Source organism: Saimiri boliviensis, chromosome X, assembly GCF_048565385.1.
Source record: "Saimiri boliviensis isolate mSaiBol1 chromosome X, mSaiBol1.pri, whole genome shotgun sequence".
Taxonomy (NCBI): domain Eukaryota; kingdom Metazoa; phylum Chordata; class Mammalia; order Primates; family Cebidae; genus Saimiri; species Saimiri boliviensis.
In genome coordinates, this window is record NC_133470.1 from 89,783,188 (window position 1) to 89,810,180 (window position 26,993).

The following is a 26,993-nucleotide window of genomic DNA, read 5'->3' on the forward strand; positions in this document are numbered from 1 at the left end:
CTCAGTTTTTTCATTTATAACAAGCAGCAACGCTATCTCCTCTATTGATATTATATGAAAATACTTTGTAAGTGTTATACAAATGTAAAGTTTTGATTATTATTAAAATACAAATATTTTGTCATTTGAATACTTCCTATTTGAAATTTTAAGGCAGAGGGCAATTCATGGAAATCAAATGTGTGTTTTTCTTTATTCCAGTGTCAGAGGTGATTGAATCTATTGGGGATGCTTTGAAAAAGTTTTATATATACATATATATTGTATATATATGCATATATATAAAGTATATTACTATATATCGTGTGTGTGTGTGTGTGTGTGTGTGTGTGTGTGTGTGTGTGTTAGTTACAAGAAAAATCATGTCGAAGCCTTCAACCATTGCCAGTTTTTCAAAGCATCCCTGTATGGCAATAGCAAGAGAAAACTTAGATTCCAATTTCTCCTTTATTTGAGTGGAGAAGCCCATCCTCTCTGAACTGTGGGAAGTCTTAGAGTTCCTTGAAATGTCATGGAGGTGGGAGAAGACTGTCGAGAGAGATACTGTATTTCCTGCCAATGAGCAGGTGGGAACTTGATCAATTAATGGGAATGAATGACAGTCATAGGCATATATGCACCCTGAGCATGTAGAATGACGTGCAAGAGTTATTATTATAGCATACCTATTTGGCAATTTCAATAATTTTAGTGTCAGAATATGAATGTCATGCCTGACAGGGACAATTAAAAGAAGAAACAGAAGGTGGGCAATAAAAGAGTATTTTACTCAAAGCTACAGCATATGCCAAGGCACAGCAGCACAAGGAAGCCTTGGTGTGTCTTGGGTTTTGAGGGTTAGAGCTCAGTGTGTGATGTGTAAGAAAGGAGTAGGGAGAGCAGTGGGAGACAGGACTGGATCTCAAGGCATATGAAAGACCTGGAACATCATACAAAGATGTTTCTCTCCTGAAACTTGGAAATTCATAAGCAAGGAAGTGATGTGATCAAATTCAGAGGGATGCATGAGAAGATTCTCTTCAGCATAATTAAAATTGTGTCCAATACGATGGACATATTTTTTAAAACATTTTAATCAATTTAAAATCTCAGAAGCCTAATAACTCAGATATGCTATTCAGAATATCAGATTATCTCATAATTATTTATAATAGATTTGATGTTTTAAAAATATGAAATTCGATTTCCTTTAAAAATAGGAAAGATGTTTTTAAAAAGAGCATTGAGAAAACAAGCAATATAAGGACAGCAGACAAGCAAGATTGCCTTTAAGTAGATGAGAGTAAATTGAATAGGTTCTTTTTCTTCTTTCGGCTTAGGCATGTTTATTTAATTACACACATAGCTATTTTAACACACTAGTGTGTTACTCTATCATAACATTTTTAATTCAAATGGAGACTTTCCAGGACTGTGGCTTAGCACTCTACAAAACAATTGCAGATATCAACCCATGCAGGCAAACCTAAAACCATGCTACTGGTTTCCATGTAACCCAAAGGCTCCAACACCACAAACCTCTAGGAAATGGAATAATCTAAGATAAGACCTTGAGGGGAAGCAAAAAGAGGAGTGCCAGAAGTGAAGCCATATGTTTCCCAAGAGCCATTGAGTTGCAGGGAGACAGGAACACTTGTCCTTAACTATGATTTGCTCATAAGATATGGCAGAGAAATAGTCCTAACAGCCTCTATAATAGGATACGTTTTTGTAACTAATGGGACTATCTGTGTGTAAACTCGATGAGGTAACATTTTGACTTATTACATGTAATCTTTTATTAACATACATCAACCTTTGAAAATAATTGCCTTCTCTCAATAAGGGTATGTTTTAAGGCAATCAGGTTATATAGCTATTTCCTATTTCACTGAAACCCAGAGAAGTTGTCCTTCATATAAGGCACATGTGGTGCGAATTGGGTTCTGAGCCCATGGTTTTCTTTCATCGAGTCACATTAACACTGCTTTATATAGCATTGAGGCCAAACAGGCATCACGCACGCTTAGAAACACATCCTTCACAACATGTAAAGAACTTATCTAAGTCTAAAGCAATCACTTTCTTAAGGAAATACTAACTACTAATCTAACTGTTGAAGAAAGATGCTAGCAGGCAAACCATGGCTCTCCTGTTTCTTTTCTTTCTTTCTTTTTAAAAAGTTAACAAATTAATTTTTATTTTATTTTTATTTATTTATTTATTTTAGACAGACTCTTGTTCTGTCGCTAGGCGCCAGGCTGGAGTGCAGCGGCACAATCTCGGCTCACTGCAATCTCTGCCTGCCGGGTTCAAGCAATTCTCCTGCCTCAGCCTCTCTAGTAGCTGAGACTACAGGCGCATGCCACTATGCCCAGCTAATTTTTGTATTTTTTAGTAGAGACGGGGTTTCACCATGTTGGCCAGGATGGTCTCGATCTCTTGACCTCGTGATCTACCCGCCTCAGCCTCCCAAAATGCTGGGATTACAGGCGCAAGCCACCGCGTCTGGCCGGTAATTAATTTTTAAATTGACAAATAAACATTGTATATATTTATCATGTATGACATGATGTTTTGAAATACTTATATTTCCTGTTTCTCTCATAATCAGGAATCCTAAAGGACTTTTTCAAAATTACCCTTAAGTAACAAAAAACATAAGAGAGAATAGATGAAAGGAGGATCCCAGGTAGGTTCAGATGTATCTTCCCATGTTGCAACCAAAAACATAATCATAGATAATGGAAGTGAACTTGGGTTTTCATTGTCTACCTTGAATTAACATGATATTCTTTTATTAGGCTAGAACATGCCAATATAAATCAAACAAGAATAGAACCTTTCCCCAAATAATAAGTAAAGAAGCATGATAGAGTAGGAAAATACCAAATTAGCTACAAATTTTCCATCTCATTGTCTTCTGTAAAATAAAATTTTATAACGAACACGCTCCGTACAAGCTGTGCTGGTAGGTCTCGCTTCCAAAAACACTCACAGAGCAGTAATAAAAACCAAGTATGAACTCTAGGACATCTGCTATGGCATTGTTATCAAATGCAATCATTTTGGTCACAAATCTATACTCGCTTCAACTTTTTGTTGAAATATTAGTTCGTCTGCAGCATCTCCAATCTGGCACGCGAGGACTGACAGATGCTCTGGTTTTACCTCATCTTCAACTTACATGGCTTCTCATTATACTAGCTATAGCTCGGCAAACTATTCCTCTGTTCTGGAAGGCGGACAAAATGCCATCTGTCTCTGCACGGTTATCAAAACGAATACTGCAGTGTAAAGAAACTCAGCTCCAAATCGGGAGAGTGAGGAGTTGCACTCCATCCACATCCTATTACAAATTATATACACACACACATACATACACACACACACACACACACACACACACACACATAATATATACAAGGGCTCAACACTCAAGTTTTCCAACAATTCTATGATGTGAATATTTTCAACCAATAGGCATGTATCACATTCCGTAGCTCTATTTGTAACCCATGCAGTTTACATCATCTGACACTAATTACTAGCTAGAAGGCAAGAGAGCAGATCTCTCCCAGCAAAAGATTCCAAGGTCATTCTGCAACTGAAAGCAGGTGGGAGCCTTACTGTAAAAATTAGGCTGGATTCAGAGACAATGGAGAGGAGGAAAGGGGGAAAATTATTGATAGAAATGGAAGAACAAGTGTATTTCAACAACAGGCTATACCCTTGCAAATCAGTGTGTGGGGAGAGGAGGAGGGGGGTGATGAGAGACAGAGGCTGACACAACAGAAAATCTAAAAATTGTGCTGACAGTTTTGTTAGCACAATACTAACAGTGTGACTAGGAAAGAGCCAGAGGTAACTGCAAAGCAGCGTTGTCAGATGTTCGACTCGTTATTTGCAGCAAACGCAGAACTTGAACTTTACGCACGACTTTAGATCTAACTTTGATTCTTATACTTCCATAGATTCGAAGCACAGAAATGTAAAAGAACTTTCAACCTGGAAAAAAAATGTATACATCAGGAAATTCAAGGAGTTCTTTAAAGCTAGTACTTTTCTTCAGTGGAGGTGCTAGAGATCAAGATCAATCATACTGCGGATCTTGAGATTTGGAGACTCTGATATAGGGGCTATTCAGCCCTTTACTCCTGAAACTCTTAACATTTAAAGTTGCCTGCTCAGAGCCAATAGTACATTCTCACCAGCAATTTATAGGTACCAAAGTCTTCCTGTTGTCCATATCAGTGCCTTGTCATTTTCAAATTAAGTCTTCATTCAAACTCCTAGACCCAGACATCTGTCTGAAAAACTGGATGAGGATTACAAGTCAGAACAAATGCCGTTTCTTCACTCCAAAGTCAACTGGTTTTCATTTGTTTACATGAACTTTTGTTTAATGCTGTAGTTTATATGAAATGAGATTCTGGAAGCCTCATGTGAAGGCTATCAGTCCAGTTCCCACATGGATCAGTTAACTTGACCATGTCATAGCCCCATGCTCTCCTCCCACCCATTGAATGACCTGGCAGATGGCACTGTTGGTCACAATAAGAGTCAAGGAGAAAACGTGGCTAGACCAGTGCAAATCCATCCTGTGGCCAAGGAGTAATGACCAGGAGTCAGGAGGGCCATCTTGGTATAAACAGAAGAGCCTAGTTTCATTTTTGCTGTCTTCTCCACTTCCCACACTAAACTTCACCCACAAGCATCATTTCTGCTAAAGTGGTTTGAAGTTCCTGCACTTACATGACTACCTGTTACAATACGCTTTATTGATTTACAGTGATGCTAGTGTATATTATCACTTTTGAAAAGAAAAAGTTTGCCTTCATGCAGAGAAATATCTCAAGGAAAAGAAAGAGGCTGGCTGGAACAGAAGCCCAGTGCTGCATTGAAGATGCCCCAGGACAAAAACTGCCACACAGACAGGGAGCGCACTCAAGTCAGCTAAGCCATCTATGAGTGCTGGGCTGCACCTTGCTATGCTCCTTCAGTGGGCTCCTGATACTGGCTTGCTCCCGGCTGATCTGAACTCTGTTTCTCTCCTGAACTTTGGATTTTGGACTCTCCTTTAGCTCTTGGTGCCTCCTAGCCGATTTAAAAAAAAAAAAAAATCAGTTTCCTCTTTAAGTACACAGCACTGCCTCTTGAAGGAGTATTCCTGCTACTCACTCAGCATGCCCCTGGCCAGGCCTGCTGCACCAGACACAGTAGCAGAATAAAGCTGGAGGACATGACACTAAGCAAATACTTTAACCTCTATGTACATGTGCTTTTTCCTTTTTCAGATGGAGACACTCATAGTGATCCTGCTTCTTTCATTGGGATAAAACAGTACCTGGCCCAGAAAAACCTCTCAATCAATATTTATTAATATATTAAAAGACTAGAAAGTTAATCTGTCATCCAAGTATAAGGTGATACCATAGGAAGTTATTTTAAATGTCTCAGGCTTCTCAATATTTGCATACAATCTAAGATGGTAGCAACTGCCAACTGATAGGATTTTGAACATATATTACAATATGTAATATTGTAAATAAATTTACATAGCTTTTATGTACTGAGTGCATACTAGGTATCAGGAAATACTCTAAGCATCTTACACAGATTAACTCATTGAATCCTCACAATGAGCCTGCAGTATAAAGACTATTATTACTGTCATTTTATTTATGAGGAAACTGAGGTTCCAAGAGGTCAAGTGGCATGCCTCATGCCTCTGTCACTCTAGATAATAAGTGACAGAGTTGGGATTTAACACCAGCTCTATCAGTGGCTCCAGAACCTTTGTATTTCCATGATGCTGTTCTACAAGTAAAGATGAAAGTGAAATATGCAGGATAAAATATAAATCAGCTAATCCTAAAAAAGACTTCTGTTGTATCATAGAACCCAACAACTACACAGAAAAAAAAAAAGTGGCTATATATTGACCTTCCCAACACAGCACCTACAAAACTGCAGTTGTCATCCACAATAATATTGATGACAAAAATACCACTAGAAAGCACATCTTCTTTTTAGCTATTTGTCCACTGTCAGTTACATTTAGGACACAAGTTGCTTCATGTTATGTGCAGTTGGCAGGTACATTTGCCCCGTTGCTTTTTCAATTCTGTGAGCAGCAATAGTAAGGTAGAAGGAGCATTCAACTTAGAGTCAGAAAAGCTAGGCTTTGCTCCTGAATGGCAATAACCAGCCTTTATTTTCACTGGTCAGTTAAGGAGCTTGAAACAGATTCCGGATTAAGCTTGTGCAATTATACAGTCTTATAATGTTGAAGTTAATGTTTATCGCCCAAGCAAAGATGGACTGAAGGCAGGGTAGGGGAGGCGGGGACTCAATATGCTGCAAAACCAGGAAAGGCATCAGAAAATCCACAGAACATGCTTAAATCCAGAAGAGTCTGTAGTTTCAGCTCCAGATATCTGTCAGTGAACCAACTACTTTAAACTTCTTTTGGCAATAATAAGATTCTGATGATGGTGATGACTATCTATTGCCTTGATTTACTGTGCAACTACCATAAGCCTAATATTTTACATATGTTACTTCACAAGAATACTGCAAGACAGGTATTATAATTCCCACTTTACACATGTGCAAACCAAAGCTCAGAGAGAAGCAATGGCTCTTACCAAGCTTATACAGCTAGGAAGCGGCAGAGATGCTGTTTTAATCACCAGGGTCAAGCTCTAAGTCAGATCAAGTAAACATATTTATCATTATGTATCTATAACCTAACCCAATACCTAGCACTTACTGAATGTCTAACTCTATCAGTTCTTATTGAATGAAGGAATAACGCCAAAATGTGTGCTCTCACCACTGTACATGCTGCCTTTCCATGACCCAATCTCTATCTCTTGCTCCTGATACGTTAGGCATTTTATATTTGTTCTCTCACATAATTTATTTAGTAAAACTTCAAGGTAATTTCATTACTAGGGCCAGGTGTGGTGGCTCATGCCCATAATCCCAGCACTTGGGGAGGCTGAGGTGGGTGGATCACAAGGTCAGGAGTTCGAGACCGGCCTGACCAACATGGTAAAACTCTGTCTCTAAAAAAAAAGAAAAGAAAAAAAAAATTAGCCAGGCATGGTGGTACGTGCCTGTAATCCCAGCTGATTACAGGAGGCTGAGGCAGGAGAATTGCTGGAACCCAGGAGATGAAGGTTGCAGTGAGCTGAGATTGTGCCACTGCATTCTAGCTTGGGCAACAGTGTGAGACTCCATCTCAAAAAAAGATAAAAAAGATAATTTAATTACTGTGTTTCTATTTTAGAAATAAGGAAAATGAAATTTGGAGAAGGTGACCAACACACCCAAATCTACAAATAAACACAGCTACAAAGTGGTGAATCTGGCTTTGAATCCATATCTGGCTAGCTCCAAATCCTGGCCTTATCAGATTTTAAAGTTATCTGTAAAGTGTGAGTTAGTATTTAAGAAATAAAAATTAAAGTAATCCTTGTGGAATGTTACTTATAAATCATAGAGCTGTGTATTTTGAGTTTTCTTTCAACTTTTCTGCTATCCTCTCCCACCCCTGCAAATGCACACACATATACCAAGGCAATTGGCCTCTTGGGTTTTGGTTCTAGCATCATTTAAACCCACACTCTACACACCAACTGGGCACTTCACTTACAGCGCTACCATGAGAACCACCTTGTGAGAACTGAAAGGCATACAAGAGACTTGCTCGTTCTTACAGTTCTTTGCACCAATTTCATATACTTCACATTAATATAAAAATAGTCATGCTGAAAGTAATTTAATATTACAAGTTTTAAAAGACACATTTTGGTCTTCATTGGGTAAAAAAAAGAAAAACAAAATGAATTTTTAATTTCCCATACACTCCAATTTTATAAAATTCATTGTTGGTTATTTAGGATTAATCAACTGCATAATTTCCATTAAAATAATATGAAAAACTAAAGAAGCAGTGGGAGTTTCTCAGGTTTTCACTAACTAACTTTCTAGAGGAAAGTCCTAGATACCGTATACCCTCTACAGAGCACCCGTTGTTATGGTCTGCACTATGATACTGACATTATCAAATATTGCTTGGAGAGGCATACGATGGCAGACCACATCATATCCTCCATTCTGATCAGGCTGCCTACCTCTGAGTGAGAGGCCACTTACAGCACAAGCACAGTGCTGCACCCATAGTGTAACTAGGTCTCTCACCTCAGCTCACCTGGCCCCCACACTCACTGTGTGCTCTTCCCTCTGAATCTTACACAGACCCCAAATGCTATGCCCTTTCAGATCTTCACTCCTTTGCACATGCTGCTCCCCCTTATTAGAATGTCCTTTAAGCTCCTGCCCTTTTAAACTATAAAGTGAGCACCTATGCATCTTTCATGATCTGGCTTGTCCTCTGGAAACTCTTTCTCAGCATGGCAGAAGTGGTTGCTCTCTACCCCCACTCCAAGCCTAAGCCTACACACATCTTCATACTACTCAGCTTGTCGGTCTATTTGTTCCACTAAACTTTAAGCCCTTTGAGGTAGGAATCCTCTTCTGTGCATCTTTGGGCCTCTGTGCCTAGGCTTCATGGAGTTTAGCACCCAGTAGACGCTCTGTAGAAGTTCAGTGAATGAATACATGCAGACTCTTGAGATGCAGCTTATCCATTTTTCCTAGTTTCCAAAGCAGAAAATTCAAAAAGGCAATTCAAAGGCATGTATTTAATGCAACTGCCTGGTTAAATCTGTTCACTTTCCATAGAAAGACATGTTTTTGCTTCAGTAAGGCACATATCTGACAACATGAGTTCACCTTTCAAGTGCAGTGCCTCCATTCTGAATGACAAAATGGAATGGCCAAGAGGAGCAGAGAATTGCAAAACAAACTGTGATCCAACATGAGAGATGAGGGTCAATCTCAGATTTGATCACATACAATGCTCCATTTATTTCTTGTGATTTGTATTGTATTTTCAAGCACAATGGTTTGGGTAATCTCTTCTTAACCATTTATTCACTTGGGAGTTATCCCTTCTTTTACATATTTATGAAATTATAGTATCTTAAAACTCTGAAGGATCTCACACCCAATCTTCCACCCAAAGTAGGTTAAAGTAGAAATAGAAAGATCTTTGGTACCATATGACAGGCAAAATTTTAAGATGACCCCTAATGTCTCACATCTCTGTATAATCTTCTTCTCTTGAGTTTGGGTAGGACTTGTTTTGCAGTTATAATTAAAGTTACTAATCCATTGCATTTTAGTTAATCAAAAATGGATGTTATATTGGGTGGGCTGGATCTAATCCAGTGAATCCTTTAAAAGAGGATCTAGACCTTCCTGGAAGTCAGAGACTCAAAGGAGCAGACTTTCACAATGGACCGTTTATCCGTCTTATTTTCTCATACCAGTCTCTCCATTGTTGGATATGCATAAGCATGCTGCCACGAATTCTATGGCCACAGGAAATTCTTCCAACAATCTGAGAGAGCTTGGAAGTTGCTCCCTCCTTAGGCAAGCCTCCAGACGAGAATACAATCCAGATAGTACTTTGATTGGAACTTTGTGTCACCCTGAGCAGAGAACTCAGGAAAGCCATGCCTGGATATTTAACCTTCAGAAACTGTGAGATACTAAATTAATGTTGTTTTAAGTTATGAAGCTGTGATAACTTGTTATGCAGCAACAGAAGATTGATATAGCATCATATAGACTTGGGGTCCAATACTAGCATCACCTTTTCTTATATGTGTGTCACTTTATACTTTGGACCTTTGTTTTTTAATCTATATAATGCAGATTATGTTATTTATCTGATAAGGCCATTGTGAGAAGTAATGAATGAATACATGTTGTGCGTTAATATACTTACTTAATATATGTAAAGTATATATATATACTCTAGCTTTCACTCAAAAGCTAAAATATTCATAAAGAGATATTTATATAGTTCCACTGAATGCCAGGCATTGTTCTAGTTGCTGGGTTTTCAGAAATGAACAAGCCAGATATGATCCCTGCTCTTATGGAATTCATATGCTAATGGTGGGAAGACAGACAGTAAACAGTTAATATATGAATGAGCAAGAACATATACTCATAATAAAACAGGATGATATGGTGGAGAGTGCAGGGAGACACATCCAATTGCAAGGCCAGCAAACCATCCTAAGAGGTGATATTTGACTTGAAATCTGAATGACAAGAAAAAATCAGTTTGTGTGATCAAGGATCAAGGTATTAAAGAAAGAGGAAAGACCCAGTGCAAAGCCTTCAAGTGCAGTGTTTCTGTGAAACAGTAAGAAGGCCCATGGGGCTGAAGCAGAGGAAGTAGGGGGAGCAGGGAAGGGAGAGGTTGGGAGATGAGGCAGAGAGGTAGGCAGGGCCAATATCATACAGAGCCTCATAGACCATGGTCAAGAATTTGCTTTTATCCAGTTTCTCAGGAGAGAGTTTTGACCCAGATGAATGGCATTATCTGATTTATATGTTACTGGATCATTCCATTGCTGTATGGTGCATGGATTGTAGGGAACAAAGGTTTAAACTCAGAGGACAGTCATATTGAAGTAGTTCAGACAAAAGAATTGTGACTTGGACTGGAGGGAGGAGGAAAGCACTGCATATGGTCATTCAACTAAATATTTTCTCAACGATTAAATACAAATTTCACACAAAGTCAAATGCCATATTTTTTCCACCCTTTATTTGTCTTATTTTCTCACACCAGGATCTGGTTCAACCAGAAATTCTAGAGTAAGGAGTTTCTTTCACAAGGCAACAAAAACACCAAAATCAAGAGAGGCACAGAGACTAGAGCATTGTGTGAAATCCACGATATGTAGAAGTAAGAGGAACATCTAAAAGGAAGAATGACAAAACCAAAGGTGACCAGAGAAACGTATGGAGGCAGGGTACAGAATAAGGGAGAGAAGAGCCGTGATCAAGATCAAACGGGGAGCAGGCAAGCAGAAGGCCTAGGCAGCAACTGGAATATCAAGAATCCTCTAAGCTTTTCCACAATTTCAGGATATGGGGCATGTAGGTGGGTTCGCTGAGTTTGAAGGGCCGGGGCCAAAACAAAAGAGGTGTATGTATATGCACGCATATGCATATGAAGACTTGTACATTTATGTGTGGGTTAAAATGCGTGAGAAAACATCTTTACTCATCACTCATTCACTTTAAACTTCATAAATTAAAACAAAGCAGTGAAAAACCAAATGGAAATTGACAAAAGGAAACCTAAAAAGGAATCCATTTCCCTGGGAAAATCTTTCTAAGAGAGTTTTAGCAAACTGAAGAGTATCACAAAATACAGCTTTCTTTGTGTTTGAAGCGTTTGTTTGCCAAGGTGCTCCATTAATTAGAGGCATTATTGTGATCCTAAACCCAGCCTCTGTTTGTAATTCCATCTAATCTCACTAATCATGAGCCAAAAATGGAAATAAACCAATGAATTGTGACTTAAAACATCTCAGTAATACATCTGACATAGCCAGCAGGTGAACAAAGAAAGGGCTTTGACAGCATGGAGTGCTAAGCAAATCTCCTTCAGAGGGCCAGGAGCCCAAATGACGCCTTTGCTCTTTCTAAAGAAAAATCAAGGTAACTTGCAAGAATACTACCTATTGTCCTGTTCAATAACAAGTGGCCCCAAACGCTCCGTGCTTCTTGTTATTTTAGGTTACAATAAACTTTTCATCACTTAGAATACACTTATACTCCTCAACTGGTGGACATTTTATCTTAAGTGTATGGTCCATGGGGCTAAGAAAGGCTTTGCTAAACTTTGTTATAAATACTACAGAATGCCAAGTGCATGCAGAAATAATTTCAGTTTCATTCTAAGGCTTGATCACCCTGTATTTTCTGTTTGTAGTTCTTTATCATAAAGTAACTGTGTTCGTGTATGATATTTTCTTATTCTCCAATCCACGCCCCTCCCATCCAAGACCAAGCCAATACTATATTAATATTTTTCATAGTTACAGATGAGTATAATCATAGGTTACGATGAAAACTCCACTAAGTAAGTGAACACAAAACCTCCAGCCTTCTCTTGACACAAGAAACACTGACTAAATCACTGTCATATGTTTATTTTTCATTGTAAAAGTTTATTGACTATTGAAGAGGAATTAGCAGGTCCCATCCAAGTTCAGACACATGAATTAAGTTATCTCAGGCCATTTATGTGAACTTCCACTTATATTTTATTTTAGCTCAGAAGTCAAGTGATTGCTGACTAGTAGTTTTTGATCTGATTGAAATATGTCATTAATTATCAAAGACATTAGATTGCTGACCACTCTGTTGAATTTAAAAGATAGATACAGAGTGGCAATTCTTAGGGTGAACCCAAGGAGTTACATGGCGTATAAAATTGTTCACCTCTCTCTCTCCTCTTTTATTCTGTGAGCCCCATGAAGGCTGGAATTGTCTTTTATCTCGCTGGTCCTTGCACCTAGATGAGTGGGTGACACACATAGGTTCAAAAGTAATGTTAAGCTAAGGACTACAAGTTTATGGTCTGTCTTAAAGTCCTTATAATGTAATAGGCAAATTGGCCACAAAGGCAAATTGCAGTAATACAAGGCAGTTGAGAAAATGTGTCTTACACATAGAACAAATTAAATGCCTTAAAAATACATTGGATGAGAAGTCACTTTAGGGTGGGATCATATGCAGAAAAAATCATGCAGAAAATTGAAAGAATTGGGCCAAATTTCTAAAGATGGGTAAATATGGTTGGAAAAGGCATTCTCAACACTTGGAAATGACAACAGCAAAAGCAGGAAGTTAGAAAAGTCCAATGCATATACTCAAAAGTGACAAATACTCTTGATACAATTGGATGTATTATCAGGCCTGTAGAGGGAAAAGGCTAGAAAGATAGCTTGAGAGCAGATTATAGAGGTCTCATGTACAAAGTTAAGGAATTTGGACATTACTCAGTAAACAATGTGGTACTCAGGAGCCACTAAAGATTTGTGAGCAGAATATCAACGTTAATTAATTAAATAAACTATTTGTGAGACATATCAACAGAATTCAAAGTTGTATCTCAAAATTAGAGAAAATAAATACAGAAAACCACAGATGAATCCACATAGGGAATTTTACAAGGTACATACATAGGGTGACCAAAAATATAGAGCACTGATGCAAATAGAAGAAAAACCTGGTTAGGTTCACTCAAATACTACCTGGGCATCAAAGTGAGTGACAAATCAGACAGCACTAAATAAGAATGAGCACCTGCTAAAAATGCTAATAAGAATAACCACAAAAGATCAGACAAATACTGTTTTGAGACATTTAATACTTCGGCAGACACGTGAAGACAGATTCAGTCTAACTTTCACATCCATGGATAAGAAACAAGTCGGAATACACAATGAAACAAAGTAAATGTGATGCCAGGTGGACCCAGATTTGAACCCTGGCTCCACCATTTATTAGCTCTATGATCCAAAGCAATTTGCTTAGCTTTTCTAAGCCTTAAGTTCCTTATTGGTAAAATAGTGATTACAGTAATACTCACCTACAGAGTTGGTATGTGTTAAATGACAAGATATGGGTGAATAGAGCTCTGAATTGTAAGGGCCAAGCTTAGCTCTTCTCAGATCTTAGTGTGTGCCTGAGAATACCCAGGGAGCTTGTTAAAATGCACATTCCCAGTCCCTTTATCCAAGAGATTTGATATAGCACACTTGCAGTAGCATTCTAAAATTGCATTAAAAAATTGTGGCAAAAAAACCCATAATGTAAAATTTGCCATGTTAATTTTTAAATTTTTTATTGATACATGATAATTATAGATATTTACGGGGCACATGTGAATTTTGATACATACAGTGTGTAATGATCAAATCAGGATATTTATTATATCCGTCACCTCAAACATTTATCTTTTCTCTATGTTTGAGAACATTTCATATCTTGTCTTCTAGCTATTTTGAAATACACAATAAATTGCTCTTACCCATAGTCACCCTATCCTGCTATCAAATGCTAGAACTTATTCCTTCTATTTAATTGTATGTCTGTACTCATTAACCTCTGTGCTATTGTTTCAATACTAAAGACTACAGAGAGGGGAGCATCACACACTGGGATCTGTTGGGGGGAACTAGGGGAGGGACAGTGGGGGGTGGGGAGTTAGGGAGGGATAACATGGGGAGAAATGCCAGATGTAGGTGATGGGGAGGAAGGCAGCAAACCACACTGCCACGTATGTACCTATGCAACAATCTTGTATGTTCTTCACATGTACCCGAAAACCTAAAATGCAATTAAAAAAAAAAAAAAATATATATATATATATATATATATATATATGTATGTATATAAAAGAATAGTGTTTCATCATTGAAGATCCATGCTTTACCTAGTAGGAGGTTATCTATCTGCCAGTCTAGGTGTTGCCAGATCAAACTTACTTAGGTTAGCTCAAATAGTAGAGATTGAATTTTGACTCTCTTACTATTGGCCCACCTATATTCATCTCTTTGTTTTGTAGTGCTCGAACGGACCTCCCCATTTGCCTTTAGTGGCAATATCCCTATGGTCTTCAATTAGCAATTGTGTTTATTCTATGGGACTGAAGCCCATTCCATTAAAAATAGCTCATGATACTAAGGCAGTTTACCTCATCTAAGTTAAGATAATGTAAGGAGTCTGCCTGATATCAGGGATAAAAATATAAACATCAGTAACAACTACTTCATGAAGTCTTCTAGATTGACATAAAAGTTAAAGGAAGTTAATACAAAGAAGGGTTTTAAATAAAGGCCATTCATTTAGGGGCCCAGACACAGTGTCCCTCTCCCTCAATAAAAGACAGCTCTAAATTTTAAATCAGTAAGAAAAATGATATAGTAAGAAAGACCTGGCTGTTACTCAAATGGATATTTTTCCAAACAGGTGATATTAAATTACATCATTTAGCTTTAACATGTTCTGCCAGCATAAAATGAAACACGTGTTTCCTTTTGGAGAGAAAGAGGATGGTCCTCTGGGGTCAAAGTTCCTAGAAATAGGGTAAAGAAAAGTTCAGGCTGCTGGTAACCATGCTGTGAAGAGAGTTTTAAGCCTCAGTGTTTTCAAAAACCACTCCATAAATCAGTAACTTACCTAATGCTAAAAGGCAAGAATTTACTCTGAAATGGGAAGAGCTCTTTTTTCATCTGAAGAAGTAATACTTCATCACTAGTCTTCATCAATTCACACCCCGGAATTGATGAAGGTGGTAATTCTTCTTTAAAGAACCCACTATGGTGGATGAGAGTGAAGGTCTAGGATTCATTTTTGTTGGTGACATCTTTATAATAGAATAAACACAGAATGTGCCAATAACTGCTATTTCTCTTTAGTTAATATTTGGCACCCTGAGGTTTCAATGAGAAATGAAGAAGCATTATCATTTTGTAGCAGAAATTTAAAAATCAAGAAGCTAAGAAATGTGTTCAAATTTCACATTAATTCACTGCTTAGGGTGGGAAAGAACATGACTAATGACTTTGCTTTCAGGTAGGTGTTCTGACATAATCTCTTCTATAATTGGAAAAAAAAAAACAAAAAACCAAAGACACACACATCTACCAATAGCTTCTGGTAGTTTATGCACTTCTAGGCTCCAAAAGAAGTTGAGGTGTATGAATACAAAGATGAGAGGTACCTTGGCAAAGCATCTGCAGAAATACTTGGCAAGCAAAGATAGAGAATGCAACTCATTGTGATTTTAAACAGGAGATGGCTAGGTGGACCTAGTAATTCATAGATTGGAATGTACTTTTTCCTTTTGTCCATGCTATTATTTACGTGTGAAATATCCCACACTTACTGGATTCACTTAACCAAGACTTACTCTTCTTTCAAATACAGTCTCTTCTACAAACTCCCCTTTAATTGCTTGCCTTTCAGGACCACTTCTTTCTCTAAAATAGTGTATATTTGATTTGTCATCTGTATCTCATTTGACATTTAGCATAGTGTCTTGTTAATATGCATCTTCTGTCTCTGCCCTCTTTCCCAACTGGATAATAAGCGTTTTAAATGAAGAGGTCCTCTTTACTACATCCTTAAAAAGTGGTTGCCTTTCTCTGATTAAGCACCTCAGGTGAAGTGGAACTCACTACTACCTTGTGGAATAAAAAGCACCTATAATTTTTAACCCTGCTACCACCATACATACATACACTCTTCCTTACACCAAGCAAAATCTGTCTTCCAATATCTCCCACTTATTGGCTTCCCAGTTCAACTAACCTATGGGGTTGCAACAGTGCATGAGCACAGCTTCTTTTCCATGGGACACATCTTCATATGCCTGAGCCCTAGTAATGACTTCTCATCTGATTTTCTTACTTCCTCAGTCAAATATCTGTGATTGTCTTAACTGTTCCTCACAGGCCATGCTTTCCACACCTCTCACCTTAATTCTCGTGGCTTTGCACTAAAGATCCTAAAATTTGCTTAATGTATCTCCACATGTGCTGCCCTGAATTAAGTTTGACTTTCCAATTTATATGTTTATTTTTAAATGTATTCAACCAATATTTATACAATGACATCTCTGTCTGGCATTGCAATATGCATAGACAATATAGCAATAAATGAGAGACATGGTTCCTGTGCATAAGGAACTCATAAAATGTGGGGGATAAACATTTGACTCTGATCATCCAAATAATTATTAGGTAGCAATGTTGGTTTTCTATGAGATGTAACAATGACCAATAATTCAATGGCTTAAAATGACACACACATATTACCTCACAGTTTCTGTGCATCAGGAGTCAGCTCAGCTTCCCTGGACTTTTTGCTTAGGGTTTCTCACAAAGTTGCTATCAAGGGCTGGAATGTCATCTGAAATCCTGACTGGGGAAGGACTTACTTTCAGTGTCTCTCAGTTTGTTAAAAGAACTCATTTCCTTGAAGCTGGCCATGGTATTTATCATAGCTTGGTTCTTCAAAGCCAGCAACAGAAAAATAGACTCCAGCAATACAGTCTAGATTATGCAATCACATACATGTAATCATGTAGGGCCTGTCATCTTTGCCATATTCTATTGGTTAGAAGCAAGTCATACCATATTCAAGAAGAGAGGACTTGTGTAATAACCAGGGGAGAAAAAGTTACTAATTTTTTGAGTGTGAATTTTGTTTCATCTTAACCAGATCACAGGCGTACACAACCGGATCACAAGGTGGATAGCATATTCTATTCTTTTGTTTTTACTTCAAGGAACTTAGCATAGTACTACTCATGAGTGTTTGGTAAATGATCATTAATTTATTTGATATCAAATGGATTAAATGTTCCTCAATTTCTCATTAAAAGATTAAAGTCACTCAAGATTAAAGCAGACCCTCAAAACTGTTGTCATTCATGGATTTAATGCCAGGTTTGAGTGACCCAATAAACATCCAGAAATATGTGTTAATATCATGAGCTACAGAAAAGCAGATCCCTTTGCCTAAATGAGCATCTGCCTCTGATGGTAGCTTTGCTGCGATCTATTGCTCACCATGTGAAGTGATATTACAAGTAAAGGTATAATTTTCCTCTCTGACAAATGCAACCAAGGAGATAAATGGTCCAGAAAGGCCTGACATAATCACTGGAATTAAGAAAGGCAGCTCTGAGGAGGTGACATTTAAGTAAAAACCATGGATCTAGCAGGGCAAATGAGAGAATTGCCAAGTAGTAAGGAAAAGAAAAGCATCAAAAACAGAGAAACAAACAAACAAACAACAACAACAACAACAAAAAAAAAAAAACAGGTGTGAAACCCTGTGGTGGGAAGATTTCTTGCCCAGGGTGCAAGAAATGTAAAGAGAAGAGGTTATAGAAGTAAATAGGGACCCAGTGACCCAAATCCAGGTTTGGGACAACCAACCACCTTTTTATTTTCTCCACATTCAAGAATGTGGAAGAAATAAAGCAATGTTCAAGGTTCACTCAATTTTTCTCATTGTGATGACACTCACAGAGAACATTGAAAGTTGTAAAAATTAACAGAGAACCAGCATGAAAAATTCTCAGAGTATTAAATTACCCACCAAGAAGCCTTGCCCATGGAAACCAATTCTAACCCTTTTGGGAGGCATTGAGGCATGTCCTGAATCAGTAAATATATTAGAAGGTGCCAAAGGACTGATGGAGTGGAAAGTCCCCAGAGCATCATTAGTAAACTGTATGCAGAATGCATTCCACAGGAGTCAACATAGGCAGGACAGTATCATTATGCAGCCCTTCTGGTGCTTATGAGAACCCAAACCCTTGGATATTCTAATGTAGCATAATGACTCTTGTGAACTCAAGCTTACAGGCTGATCCTTGCTTGGTATTGCTGCCAATTACCAGTTGGTACAATTGGCATTACAATTGGTATACAAATAACACTGTATGTATCTGAAAAGGTTGTCCTCTTTGGCTGAGTGCAGAGAAGTGAGAGAGGAAGGGGACAGCCTTCTAGTCAGCTAGAGCATGTGAATCAACTCTGGTGATAGATGTTACAGCCCTGACATCTGAGGCTCTGTGAATAGAATATTGGCTGGTGTTTTGTAAACTCAGGCAAATTAGAAGAGCAAAAGTCTAATGTGATTTTCAATGTAACACAGCAATGTCTTAGGAGCATCCACTGAACAACTGTCCAGACATTGGAATGGGCCATCAAATGTTATTATAAAAATTTCCACCCCTAGTGAGCAATCATCTATCATGGAAGAAGCCTTAAAAAATAGGAGCTGGGTTCAAAGACCTCATAAATTTCCTCTAGTTCTAGGACAATACAAAAGACAGGATATTTCAAAGAAGTTGTAGATTTAGGAGAGATGATATTCTCACAAGATTTTGCTGGCAATACACCAGTATTTATTTTAAAAGACTGAAAAGTAGATGAAGCAATGACCAAATAAGATGAAATGTTAAAACAAATTGATCCCTTCAATTGTTTTAAATGGACTTTTCTTACTTGGAATAATCTCAGAATCATCTTTGGAAATAAAGATGAGAGACTTTAGACCCCAAAGTAGAAAGGGACAGATATTGGCTCGTGGCCAAATTAAGAAACCAAGGGCAATGGTATTCACTTAATGAGAGGTCACTTAATCCAATCTCCTAACCAGAGTTACTGTGAGCAGAGAAAAGCCCAGAGAGATCATAAAGCATGTTAACATTGGAATAAATAATTGGAAAATTCCTAGGACCCTCTAGGGTCCAATTTCAAGGTTATGTCCAAGGAGAATCAACATTTTTCATCTGCATTCTGCACTTCCTCAAACAGAGATAAACAGAAAGTAAAAGGCAACTGAATCCCAACTTAGGACAGAAGATAGAAACAAGGCCTGTTTCTGGTTGCAGATAAAAGCGTTAGACTATGTTATGGCAAAAGGGCACAGTGGAGTTCATGATAGACTCGCCAGGAAAATAAGAATCTTTAGGTTTATGATTCTACATTGTCATTCTGATTATACCCATTCAACCCAATACAGAAAAGTACATTGGGATTAATTATAACGTTGTTTTGTTAGTAATAACATAGCAAAATTTTTTTTAAAAGTCAATGACTCTGGCTATGGTCAGAAGCAAATGGCCATCATTTCCATTCATTTCTTGCATTAAAATGTAAATGAGGTTGTTTGTCTGCAATATTGAAAGAAAACCTGACTAGTTTCCCTTAGAGGATTTCCCAGAATGAAACAAATTCTCATGAACCTAGCTGCTCAATCTACTCAGGACTGCTCACTTTAAGGCAAGGGGATAGGTCAGTTGGTAGTTATTCCATCCCTGGGGCAATGGTTCACCAGTGAAGAACCTTCTTTCCTCTTTTTGGTTTTCATTGTTTTTAACACAGGTTGTTCATTTAATTGCTTTTCCACAGCAGCAGCGATTTCCTGGATATCTACACAGAACAGGTAGAATGACCTGGCCACAGTCACACAGCTTGTATATGTCAAGGCTGTGAAATAAAAGCATCTATGACACCAGAGTCAATGGTTCTGCCATTAAATACAATTTACTGAAATGGGCAGAAGTGCATGAACACACGTGCATGTAGGCACACACACGTGTGTACATGTAAATGCACACATACACATCTAACACTGGGTTCCCTCAGGTCATAAAGTTATCTGGTTAGCTAGAAAAAGCTAACCAGGTACAGTAGAGAAGCACTGAAGAATAAAAATGGTACTACAGAGAGTTAGCTACATGTAAACCATGGATGTCAAAGCCAGTGGAGCATCTGTAACTTGTTGACAAGGCATTGTTTTTTTTCTCTGAATTTCAAAGTACTCTAGGACAGTGGCTCCCCATGTGGCATCCATAGGGGTACTCCAGGGGACCAAAAATAGTCCAATGTGTACACAACACAAAAGTAGAAAGCAACTGGACATAGGTCATCAATTACATTAAGAGTCATAATGGGCTGTGGAGCCCAGTGTCTTAGAGGACAGTGTTTTCCCCACAAACCAGACAATGCTGTCTTCTACAAAAATTAAAGGAGAGTCGGGGCAACAAGAACATAAATGACAAAATAAACTTTATAGGAAAAGTACATAGCCTCATCAATAAAGGAAACCATAGGAACAGTATTTTCTTGATTATGGGAAAGAGGAGCATATGAGAAGGATGAGCAGAAGGGAAGTCGAGCCCTGGGGAAAGAACCGTATGAGTGCCATATCTGACATGTTCTGACTCTCTGGAGTCAAGGGCTGGGAGGGTGAAGGGAAGAGACCATCTGCTCCACCCTCAAAACATCTGTTATAAAATAAGACTGATGGCATGTGTCATGTCAGGAGGATCTTGTGAAAGAAGCTGCTGAGCCGTACATGATCTGAGCTAATAGAGAAGTCCCCAAGGTTTGGAGACCTAGATTCTAATCCCAATTCAACTGCCAATTTACTGTGGAACACGAAGAAACTGCTTAACCCTATTTTGTCTCAAGTTTTCCATTGGCATTGGGGCGGTAAAATAAGCAGGCTCCAGGATACTCCAAAATCGCATTCTTGTATTCTTAATAGGTACAATATATTTACAAACTCCTAAGACAGTTCCTCTTTTTCCAGTTCAAAGGTGTCCTTCCATTTCAGTCCAAAGAAGGGGAGCCTAAATTCTTTCACTCCCTGTAGACTTTCAGAGAACAATTCAACATATCACTCTTCTACCAAAAGAGAAGATTTCAAGGACGTAAGAAAATTCATAAACATAATTAGATTACATGTTTATCCTTACACTGGGAGAAACATCCATTTTCTAATACTTAAGATAATGTATTCAATATTTCCTAGTAAAATAAAGAAACAGAGGCCCATGCTATATGTTATACAGTAGAACAGTCTTATAGTTCTTTCAGCTATAAATCCCCTTAGAAAGACTAAAAAATAAACCAATACCTTCTGCTGGATTCTTCAGGCTAATAAGTTGTGCCTTATTGAGATTGGGTGTATTTTTAAATGAGCTCATAATAAAATCAAATGAATTGACTGAACATTTATTTCTTATTTTTAATTTCAGGCAGCCAACCCTAGAGGAGCTGACAGTCTTATGAAAGAGAAACTGCTCATTATTATCACATCTAGAACAAAAAAAGAAATAAAAGGCACATTAATTTGTTTCAAACCTTACCTCTGATTGGTCATAAATATTTCACTTTATGGTACTAAACAGAAAAATTTACCTAAAGCAATGGATCATTTTTCTATTAGTGGCTACATACTCATGGAGAAAAAGTGGGGAACAGGAATAGAATCTATTGAGGAAGACCTAGGATTTTTTCCTGTTTGTTTTGTTTATAAATAGGAAACTAGATCAAGTTTACTGGTCATAGTGTTCAAAATATCACTCTTAAATTCTTCCCTTTGAGTGAACGGCTGTTCCCTGTAGGCAACAAATTTTAACATACAAATACCCCTGAGAGGAAGAACATATCAAACTAAGATCATTTTAGTGTAAATTACTCTATTAGAGGGTTTTGTCACTTAAGTAAAGCCTAGGGGAGCAAGATTTGAGTGTATTGGAATTATAAGTGAACCTGGTCATGGACTGAAAGGGAAAAAATGTATTTAGAAAGAGGACTGTGAGAAATTCTTAGATGTTTCTTCACTTCTTTGCCATTTGCTGGATCTCAGCACTATGTAATCTGTATATAAATTTTTAAAGAGCCCTTTTAAATTAAGTTTCTGAAACTTGATATATACTTCTTTTTTCCCCCCTTCAACTTTTATTTTAAGTTCTGGGGTACATGTGCATGATGTGCAGATTTGTTACATAGGTAAACATGTGCCGTGGTGATTTGCTGCACAGATCAACCCATCATCAAATTATTAAGCCCAGCATCCCTTAGCTATTCTTCCTGATGCTCTACCTACCCCCACTGCCACCCCAACAGGCCACAGTGTGTGTTGTTTCCACCTCCTTAATCACCGTGTCCATGTGGTCTCATCATTCACCTCCCACCTATAAGTGAGAACATGTGGTATTTGGTTCTCTGTTCCGGCATTAGTTTGCTAAGGTTAACGGCTTTCAGCTCCATCCATGCCCCTGCAAAAGATATTATTTCCTTCTTTCTATGGCTCCATAGTATTCCATGGTATATATGTACCACATTTTCCTTACTCAGTCTATCGCCGATGGGCATTTGGGTTGATTCCATGTCTTAGCTATTGTGAATAGTGCTATATGAACATACACAAGCATGTATCTTTATAATAGAATGATTTATATTCCTTTGGGTATATAGCCAGTAATGGGATACCTGGGTCAAATTATATTTCTGCTTGAAATATAATTGAAAGACCACCACACTGACTTCTACAATGGTTGAACTAATTTACACTCCCACCAACAGTGTAAAAGCATTACTTTTCTCCAAATCTTCACCAGCATCTGTTGTTTCTTGATTTTTTTTAACTTTGCCTTAAGTTCTAGGATACATGTACAGAATGCACAGGTTTGTTACATAGGTATACACATGCCATGGTGGTTTGCTGCATCCATCACCCTATCATCTATATTAGGTATTTCTCCTAATGCTATCCCTCACCTAGCCCCACACCCCTGATGGGCCCCAGTGTGTGATGTTTCCCCCTCCCTGTGTCCATGTGTTCTCATTGTTCAACTCCCACTTATGAGTGAGAAGATGCAGTGTTTGGTTTTCTGTTCCTGTGTCAGTTTGCTGAGAATGATAGTTTCCAGCTTCATCCAGGTACCTGCAAACGACGTGAACTTTTTAGAGCTGCATAGTGTTTCATGGTGTATATGTGCCACATTTTCTTTATCCAGTCTATGATTGATGAGCATTTGAGTTGGTTGCAAGTCTTTGCTATTGTGAATAGTGCTGCAATGAACATACATGTGCATGTATCTTTATAATAGACTGATTTATAATCCTTTGAGTATATACCCAGTAATGGGATTACTGGGTCAATTGGTATTTCTAGTTCTAGATCCTTGAGAAATCACCACATTGTTTTCCACAATGGTTGAACTAATTTACAATCCCGCCAATAGTGTAAAAGCACTCCAATTTCTCCACATTCTCTCCAGAATCTGTTGTTTCCCAAGTTTTTAATGATCACCTTTCTAACTGGTATGAGATGGTATCTCATTGTGGTGTTGATCTGCATTTCTCTAATGACCAGTGATGAGGAGCTTTTTTTTTTACATGTTTGTTGGCTGAGTAAATGTCTTCTCAAAATAATAAGAGCTATCTATGACAAACCCCAGCCAATATCATACTAAATGAGCAAAAGCTGGAAACTTTCCCTTTGAAAATCAGCACAAAACAAGGATCCTCTCTCTTCCCACTCCTATTCAACATAGTATTAGAAGCTCTGGCCAGGGCAATCAGGCAAGAGAAAGAAATAAAGGGTATTCAAACAGGAAGAGAGGAAGTCAAATTGTCTATGTTTAGAGATGACATGATTGTATATTTAGAAAACCCCATCATCTTAGCCCAAAATCTCCTTAAGCTGATAAGCAACTTCAGCAAAGTCTCAGGATACAAAATCAATGTGCAAAAATCACAAGCATTCCTATACAGCAATACTGGACAAGCAGAGAGCCAAATCATGAGTGAACTTCCATTCACGATTGCTACAAAGAGAATAAAATACCTAGGAATACAACTTACAAGGTATGTGGAGGACCTCTTCAAGGATAACTACAAACCACTGCTGAAGGAAATAAAAGAGGACACACACAAATGGAAAAACAGTCCATGCTCATGGATAGGAAGAATCAATATCATGAAAATGGCACACAAAATAATTTATAGATTCAATGCTATCTCCATCATGCTACCACTGACTTTCTTCACAGAATTGGAAAAAGCTACTTTAAATTTCATACGAATCCAAAAAAGAGCCCATGTAGCCAACACAATCCTAAGCAAAACAACAAAGCTCAAGGCATCATGCTACCTGACTTCAAACTATACTACAAGGATACAGTAACCAAAACAGCATGATACTGGTACCAAAACAGAGATATAGACCGATGGAACAGAACAGAGGTCTCAGAAAGAATGACACAAAACAACAACCATCTGATCTTTGACAAACCTGACAAAAACAAGCAATAAGGAAAGGATTCCCTATTTAATAAATGGTATTGGGAAAACTGGCTAGTCATGTGCAGAAAACTGAAATGGACCCCTTCTTTACACCTTATACAAAAGTTAACTCAAAATGAATTAAAGACTTAAACATAAGACCTAAAAACCATAAAATCCCTAGAAGAAAACCTAGGCAATACCCATAGGCATGAGCAAAGACTTCATAACTAAAACACCAAAAGCAATGGCAACAAAAGCCAAAATTGACAAATTGGATCTAACTAAACTAAAGAGCTTCTGCACAGCAAAAGAAAATGTTATCAGAGTGAACAGACAACCTACAGAATGGAAGAAAATGTTTGCAATCTATCCATCTGACAAAGGGCTAATATCCAGAATCTACAAGAAACTTAAACAAATTTACAAGAAAAAAAACAACCCCATTAAAAAGTGAGCAAAGGTTATAAACAGATACTTCTTGACTTTTTAATAATCACTATTCTGACTGGTGTGAGATGGCATCTCATTGTGGGTTTGATTTGCATTTCTCTAATGATAAGTCATGTTGAGCTTTTTTTCCATGTTTGTTGTCTACATATGTGTCTTGTTTTGAGAAGTGTCTGTTCATGTCCTTTGCCCACTTTTTAATAGGGTTGTTTTTTTTCTTGTAAATTTGTTTAAGTCCCTTGTAGCCCCTGAATATTAGACCTTTGTCAGATGGATAGATTGCAAACATTGTCTCCCATTCTGTAGGTTGCTAGTTTCTTTTGTTGTGCAGAAGCTCTTTAGTTTAATTAGATCCCATTTGTCAATTTCTGTTTGTGTTTCAATTGCTTTTGGCATTTTGTCATGAAATCTTTGCCTATGCCTATGTTCTGAATGGTATTGCCCAGATATTCTCCTAGGGTTTTTATAATTTTGGGTTTTATATTTAAGCCTTTAATCCATCTTGAGTTAATTTTTGTGTAAGGTGTAAGGAAGGGGTCTAGTTTCAATGTTCCACATATAGCTATCCAGTTATCCCAGCAACATTAATTATATAGGGAGTCCTTCCCCATTGCTTTTTTTTGTCAGGCTTGTCAAAGATCAGATGGTTGTGTGTGATCTTATTTCTGAGTTCTCTATTCTGTTCCATTGGTCCATATGTCTGTTTTTGTAAAACCTGGTGTATATTTCTAGCATACCCCAATATGTATGCTAAATGTTCATTAAAAATATTTTATCTTTATTTAGAGATCATTACATTTCTAGTTGACAAAGCAGATTCATATGCCCAAGTTGTTCCAAACATGAAAGTTTTCCAATAACTGAAGCAAGTACCAGTTTTAAAATATAAATTAATCAAAATTCATTTTAATTTGAAATTCAGTTCCTCAGTTGCACTATCCATTTTAGGTACTGAAGGTCACATATGATTACTGTATTGGACAGTGTAGGTCCAGGATGTGGGAAACGGGGGCCTAAACCTTTAGTGTATGTGTCACAGGAGCATGGTGAGCATTCTTAAGTTCATTTTGCTTTTTTCAGGAGCACAGACTATATTTGTATGCCTGGTCAGCTATTGCATATATGTTGTCCACTAGTCACAAGGCAGTCCTGTCAGAGGATAATGTGAATCCCCACAACATCAAGCCTACCGCTTGTAAATACAACTCTAACATAAGCTCCTTGAAATTAGGATGCAGTGCAGATTCAACCCACAGTGCCATGCCCGGTGCCTGATGCAAAATAATCATTTGACCAATTCTTATCAAATGAATGACTTACTACTCTCCTGAGAGTTGACCAATTGACTCCTTTTCATGTGCTTATTATGTGAACATTGTCCACACTGGGCATCAGTCAACAGACTGTGTGCTCACATCCATTATCTATGATAGAGACTCACAGCAAGGCTACTGTCTACCCTGTGCCTCCTAAAATACATGCCCACTAATTGCTGGCAATTCCAGAAGTTTAGTTAGTCTGTTAAAATATGTATACTCCCAACAGGAGTGAGATGTTATACAGGTCTCTTAAAATAAATAAATCGGATCTTGAGCAAGGCAGACACTAAGGACCTGAAAAAACAAGTGACACAGCCAAAGGTGGATAAAGGAAGGATACACAATGGGAATGTAGAGGCATGAAAGTCCAATCGCACCTCCTTTACTATTTGGCCCTCAGCCAGCACTAATGGTATATGACACTTCATGTCTGTCCTGTACAATATTGCGTACTTCCATTGTGGAATATGGGAGAAAAAATAGAGTAAGAAAATTACACCCACTAAGGTGACTACAATAAAAATGAGAAATAATCATTGTTGATAAGGATGTGGAGAAACTGGAACTTACTTACATTGGTGGTAGAAATGTAAAATGGTGAAGCCACTGTGGAAAACACTGGGGTAGTTCTCTCATAAGCCAAACATCTAATTATCATATGATCTGCTGTATTAGTAAAGGAGCTACC